Source organism: Morone saxatilis, unplaced genomic scaffold (assembly GCF_004916995.1).
Source record: "Morone saxatilis isolate NCDOM2014 unplaced genomic scaffold, NCSU_SB_2.0 Contig2, whole genome shotgun sequence".
Classification (NCBI taxonomy): Eukaryota; Metazoa; Chordata; class Actinopteri; family Moronidae; genus Morone; species Morone saxatilis.
Window position 1 is genome coordinate 20,416,051 of NW_023339762.1, and position 7,660 is coordinate 20,423,710.

The window sequence follows — 7,660 nt, forward strand, 5'->3', positions numbered from 1 at the left end:
ATCAAAGATGCAGACCTTTGACCTCACCTGGTGAGATACAATGGCTTCTCTACCTCTCTCGGTCACTCTCTCCCTCCTCTCACGCTTTTTGTGCGCCTTCTTCAATGAGTCCTTTTCTCTTGTTCGCCCACTTTCTCTCACACACTTTCCCTCTCTCTCACACACACGTTTCTTTTTTGGTCGAGCCGTAGTCAATAGAGGCAGTGTAAGAGATTGGGAGTTTAGGCTCGGGAGTCTGCTGTGGGAGTTGTAAGGGCTTATCAGCTTAACACCTGGTTCCAACACAACTGAATGTGTGTGTGTGTATGTGTGTGTGTGTGTGTGTGTTTGTGTGTGTGTTTGTGTGTACTGTCAGTCTTTACTTAAAATTACATTCAAATTACTTAATATTTATTTTACAAGCATTTCCTAGCCTGGCATCGTTAGACTAATTCACAAATGAAGCATCATAGCAGATTTGTTTGGTTCCCAGGCTGAGCCCTTGAACACAGCCCATGTGAGCAGCGCATGATGGCCTCTTCGCTGAACTGCTCACCTTTGGTGTCTACACAGAGAGCATTTCTGCTGCTGCCAGCCCTATCTTTCTACACTAATTACACTGAATACAATATATAATATTTTTGGGGGCCTTTTACACCTTTAATTTGAAAGAGACAGCTGAAGATAGACAGGAAATGGGGGAGAGAGAGAGGGGATGACACACTGCAAAGACCCAGCCCCAGGAAGGATTTTGGTCTCTATAGTTAATTTCCCTGTTCATGACAACTGTATGAGGTGTTACTTATATATAATTCACCTGTTTAAATTATATTAAGGCTTAAAGTTGTGCATAATTAAGGTCATGGCCACTTTGAGTGACAGGTGAGTGCCGTTACAGGCTGCTGTTTTCAGTAACCAGGCTTCATTCAGCCAGCCTCAAATCCACCCACGTTCCACCTGTTGGCCAATTTTTGGATACACAGGAGCAGAGGCAGGGCTGCCAAGATGGCGCAGGCCATAGCCGACCACACTGAACTTTACCACGGCTCTTTAGAAACCTATGCTGCCCTACAAAGCATAACCGCAGTAACTACGCTAACAGTGAAACTGAGAAAAATGGCTTTAAAGTTTTGGTTTTAGGTTAGCTTTTGTAGTTACTACAATTTTTACATCACATTTTCTCTGAGATGGAGCAAGACTAAACTTTGAAAATTTGTCACAAGATAAAACAGACATATAAAAGTTAATTTTCAGTCATAACTCAATTTTGACCAAAATTGTAGTTACTGCGGTTTTGCTTGGTAGGGCAGCATGGCTAAAAACCAACCACACTAATTATCATACAAACTGAAAAGCAGTTCACCATGGGGTTAAAATGTCAGTGAATGGATTAAATATACAACTGATGACTCATTTGAAAGCAGCACGACAGAACATGATTCAAAGAAGTACTAAGATGAAACTTGACTTTGATTTATATAGGTTTTTTAAGCATCAATACTTGTAATGACAATTTTACAATAACCAACACTGTTGATCAGACATTGTCTTATTTGCACATGACACTGTTTTATGAGCTTAGTTGCAGAAGGAAAGACAGTGACACTGGAGGTGTGTGCAGCTGCTTATGTATGTGTGTGTGTGTTTACAAACCCTTGTAATCCAGGTCTGACCAAGGGCTCTAACACATACACAGCCTACTCACTGTTAAGATAATAGTGGCACTGTGGGGAGGCTTTGGGATGGAAAAGGCTGCATTGGAACTTAAGATAGGTCTACAAAGAAAAAAACAAATATAATACTGCTGCTTTAATTTGGATGCTATTCACATCTGTTTGGTGTACACAATCTGTTCGTATTGTTACATCCTCACAGCATCCCGTAACTATCCCTGTTGCTATTGTGCCACTGTGAGATAACACCTATAGAAACCCAGATTGGATGTTACAGGAAAAGGGTGAGAGTAGGTAATATACTGAGGTAATAAAGTAGACAGCTCCCATTAGAGAATTGAATTAGCCTTGCGACGTAACTTCTGGCTCACTGTAACCGCCTCCCTAACACCCACTTTAAACTGTTAACAGAACCATAGTCACATATGATACGCAGTACAAAAAAAGACAAAGAAATTTCATCCCGATCCAAATCACAATATACCAATTGAATGGGTGCCTTGGCTGGTGATTATTAGAGACTCAATATAACCTAATAATATACTTCAATGTGGCTTTACATAACGTTTTGTGGACAAAAAACATTTTCAGTTTATGTGTTTCTCTGCTGTTTCTTGGACTCCACCGTTCGCCTGTTGATTTTCCCCCATGACTTTCAGTCATTCATACTGTCATTCAGGATTCAGGAGAGATTAAATGACTGACTGCAAGTGTGACATGGATGTGATCTTGCCCAATAACATGAGACATCCAGTAACCTGCTGCAACACAAACCATCATGGCTGCCTTAAAATTCAGCAATTCAGCATTGTCTCCTTCCACAGGGAGGTCTAATGTGACACTGCTGTATGCTTGTAACATGTTCTTTCGTACAAGTGGTGGCTGACTTGTCAGCCTTAATCTCTGGCCTTTCTCCCTGGTGATTCTCTGCAGGCTCAGGACAATCAACACTTGTGTCTGTCGGAGAAAAAATGAGGAGAGAGGGATCTTTGACATGATGCTGAGGCTCCTTTAGGTTCACTCATCCTTTTCTTCCCTGGGAGGCCCCATGCAGGTACAGTGCAGGGCACAATGGGAGGAAATGTATGGTGTGTTTGGAGGTCAAGCATTCCTTTCATTTTTAATAACCGCCTGGCGACTGGGTATCTCGAACTTACAATATTTATGAAGCCTGTATCTGTTGCAGACAGGATATAAAATGCAATGAATGCTACTATATTTCCTCTGGACTAATTAGGCCTGGAGTCAAGGCTATCAGTGTGACCCTGGTGAATGAGACTTCCAGGGCTGGCCAGTGCGCTGAGGACAAAAGGAAATTGTGAAATGCATAGCTCCTTGCATAATGGGCCCCCATCACAAGCCCTCCTCTGCACAGGCTTCATGGTGGCCTACAAAGAACGTGAAAAAAGCAATTTTGTGTTTGGTTTACGATTGGAGTCTAAGGGCTGAGCGATATGTATCACCAGAGGAACATTTTGTGCTTTGAAACCTCATAGCTGCTGTAGCAGACAGGAAATGAGACAGGGTTTTTCATTTCCCTGTTGCTATCTTCACTCACAAACTAAATAAGGACCCCTTTGCCACCGGGCCCCGATTACATCCACCTACTATTCATTGCAAAAGGAAGACAGCAGTTCTGTAATCAGGAATGTAATCTACATCATGAATTTCATATTCATGGTAAATGCTAAAACGAAACAGGGTCAAGAGCTCGGGGGGAAAAAAAGGGCTAGTAAGATAATTGATTTCAATTTCTGGACAGTCTTGTTACTGGTGGGATGTGAGAAGGATGGAGTGATTGACATGTTGGTAAGCTGTGAAAATGCATGCTGAATGATGGATAGATGTCATCGCGAAAGTAACAAGCAAAGCTGTCTGATTTTATCACCTTATTATGTTATTGTGGCTGGCGCAGGGGGAAATTGCACATCCCTGAGTGATTTCACGCTTTCTTTGCTTGCACCTTCTTTGTTTTCTGTGTCCAATTTTTTTATTTTATCAATCCATGCATGTATTTTTGCTATACGTCACTCTTAATTTTTTTTTACATTCAAGCAGTGCAGGCATATTTGTATGTGGGAGGGGCTGTCCTTTACAATAAAAACTGCACCTGCCATGTGCTTTGCAGTCATTTCATATTTACTCCTCCTCTTTTGTTCCTTATTCTTTTTGCCGGCTTTTTCACTCGCTCGTAATAACTGTAGAATTTCTCTCCCAAGACGCCTCCCACATGCCCTCTCCCATTTGTCTCTCTGATTAATATAAGACCTGCTCCCACTTGCCCCACTATTTCACTGAAAAACCAAAACAATTGGTGGCTATTTGATTGGCCCTGGCCTTCATGGATGCTGGGGGAATTGAGGAGAAAAAGCAAAAGCATTTGATCTATTCATCCATCCGCATGGAAATCAATGAGCTCTGTCTCTCAGATACACCCCCACTGTCCATGCTCAGTTTTTTTAACCACAGGAATTCTGCCCACCATCTGAGTCAGCTGCACAAGTGTAAAGTTGACATCGGTGGGGACATCAAGTCCCACTGTTGCAATAAACACTGTCATTTGCATAAATCAAATGATATGATAACACATTTAAAGATAAAAGACTATTATTCCTTAGAAAATCCCCAGTCTCAGAAATACTGCTGCGAAACAAGATTAGAATAATTTGTGTATGAAGAGGAGGGACTGAGAGATAGATTGGCAGCTGTGAAGTTTTACAGCGCTTATTTAGGTATACAGTGCAGCTACAATGCACCACATGCCTTTGTTCCTCTTCAAATGAGACTAGTGGATTTGCCCGAGGATTTATTGGCTGCTTGTTAACCTTCAAGATGGCAATGAAAAGGTTACTCTGCTCATTGTTTTTCTCACCTCTGATATATAAGTTTACTCTCCTGTATGTTTATTTGCCAAGCAGGTGCACTTAACATGCAATCTGCTTGTCCCATAAGACACTGAAATGAGGTAACTGTCATCTTTTCATAGCAAACATGCCATAATATTGCTCAGCAGTATATTTTGTAGATGGTATTGTGAAAGCATAATATATTATGGGGTAGTTTGATTGTATTTGCACTTGATGTTGAAGTAACTCTTGCTCGAGTGCTATACAATAGGGTTGGGTATTGTTGGGTTTTTTCTGGTATCGGTGCGACAACGGTGGTGACTAGACAGTGCCTGAACCAATTCTTTCACAAAAAGACAAAGCACAAATGATGGTCTACAACATTAAAGAATGTTTTTTTTTATTGCTATGTCAAATGTGAAATTAAAATAAAACAATATATTAACTGTTAAAGGTTCCTACTCCACCGAAGGAGAAACTACGGTGGCTGTAAAACGCAGAAAATGCAAATGCTCCTATCTAGAGCCAGTGTTTGGTTTCTTCCCTTCTAGGCTACTGTAGAAACATAGCAGTTTAGATGGCGGACTCCATGGAAGGCAACCTGCAACTTGTAGATATAAATGGCCCATTCTAAGGTAACAAAAATATAACTATTCCTATAGTAATGTAATGATACATGAACTAATAATGAAAACGTAACTAAGACTTTTACTGGATCTTTTACAGTTTACAAACAACAAACTGACATATTAATTAAACCTGAGCCAACTATGATAATTTAACACTAAATAGCAGTTACTAATAAAAGCAAAATAATATTTGACTTGGTATTTTTGCTATTCTAAAAACTCCAGATTAAAACATTAGCAATTCCGTTGCAGAAATATGATCATGTTTGCTAACAAACAGCTACAGATAGTTCCTTAAAGCATAAAAATGTTCCAAGAAACACACAATTAATAATCAAATCAGCTGACTCTGCAAGTTATGATGACCTGCAACTCAAACGTTCTAGTTCACTTTCACTGCTGTCACTAGTGTAATACCTACCTACTCTACGCTAATGGCTAAGAGACAGAGTTACAGTTGCACATATTCCACGTAAAAAATAGTTTAAATGTGACCTGATTAGTTCTACTGAGGCGTACGAGACCATATTTTTAATTTCTAATCTAATTTATGTTGCTGCTTCAGGACAGCTGATGTGACAGTCACCGTTTGGCCCTGGCGTGTGGCATAAAGGACGTAAAAAAAGCGGAACGTTGGCATCAGGGCACATTCTGACGGAAGAGAGGGACGCAAAGTGAAATGCTGATTGAAAAGAGGAGAAAATCAATCAAGCGAGCCTGTCTGATTGACAGCTTGCCAAGGTGTTTTCTGTGGAGGTGTCAAGAACAGCACAATTGCTCTCCCCCGTCCTCCCTCTCTCTTTCTGTTTCCCTCTCTCTCTCTGTCTCATCCATCACTTGCCTCTTCACCCATCATCACACTGTCGTCTTCTCCTAAATGTCTCACCAAACTCCCCCAATATCTCTCTCACTTTTCACTCCATTGTTCCTCCTCTTCAACTATCCCTCGCACACCCTCCCAGTCGCTCCCTCATTTTCTTCACAGAGATGCATTCATTGCCAGCCATTTAAGGCTACAGACTGACACTCCTTTAATCTTGCTGTTCTGTAACCTTCAGAGGGAAAAAAAGAGCTGCTCCACTTGTATTACCTTTAAACAACTACCCCAACTCATCCTTTATGCCCACACTTTCTCATTACTCAACTCCAGTGAGGTAGCTGTTTTGTGTTATTTGTTTTCATTACACTCTCAGATACATTACAGTGCCAGGATGGACAAAACAGAGTGGAGGGAAAAGGCAATAGGCTACCACTGCTGCATGTGAAGTCTCAGCACAGCACCAAGAGGGCAGTGCATGCAGGATGGCTGAAATATGATGGGCGTGCCTACATTAATGGAAAAAGGTCTATGAAATAATTCTGTCACTAATGGTGGCATTAAAAAAAATGCGTGCTGCTATTTCTTGTATGATTTTTTCTCATTCGTCTCCTAAAGGGCAAAGTGTTCAGTTTCAATCACTTCTAACATTTCACTTCTAACTTTTTGAGTGATTATCTGAACTCTCCGTCTTTGTAAAGGTGGCAGGGAAACAGGACTTGGGCCCTGTTTCAGAATTTCACATCACTGAGGTAGAGCCATATTTGCTGTTAGATAATACCCTGTAACACCATAGACATGCTTTCTGATGATTGTTGATGATAAAGCAGGGATTCTGCCTCAGGTGTTATGAGATAAATATGTTATTTCATTTTCTATTTGTATTTTATTTGTATGTCTTATTTGTATTTTATTCCACACAGGAAAGACAATACCGCACAAAATTGAAAAAGTACAAGATTTTTACACTATCGATGGATCAGACACAAATGCGTGAAACGTGACGCTGTCAGAATTATTTTCTCAATATGAAACAAGGAAACTATTATAGTGAATTTTAAATGTAAAGACTGGAGAGATATGTTAGCAGCATGAGGGTGTACTTTGACACAGAAGTGAATAAAATGTAAAGAGTAGGCTCAATGACATTCTAACATGCTTACAATGACAATGCTAACATGTGGATGTGTAGCAGGTACAGGATGTTTACCATGATCTTAGTTTAGTGTACTTTCATGCTAACATATGTTTATTTGCACTAGCGGAGAATTCACCAATGTCTGCACAAGCAATGAACCACACTAATATAACCATTCCACTCACACCACAATGATGCATACTGGGAGATTTGCATAGCTTCAGCAGTGTAACCTCAAAGAGAAAGAATATATTTATCTGGCTACATAATGTCACAAAGAAGGTTATTATGAAAAACTGGATTACTATAGATTCACCAACTCAGAAGAAATAGATCAATGAAGCAAAAGAGATGATCATATTAGAAAAGAAAGCTTTTAGAGAACTTGTGTCATTATAGGAGGGGGAATGAGGTAAGATAAGACCACCATTCCAATTCGTATACATATGTGTGTATATACTGTATGCATATACACTGATCAGCCATAACATTATGAGCACTGACAGGTGAGGTGAATAACAGTGATTATCCGGTTATCATGTCACCTGTCAGTGGGTGGTATATATTAGGCAGCAAGT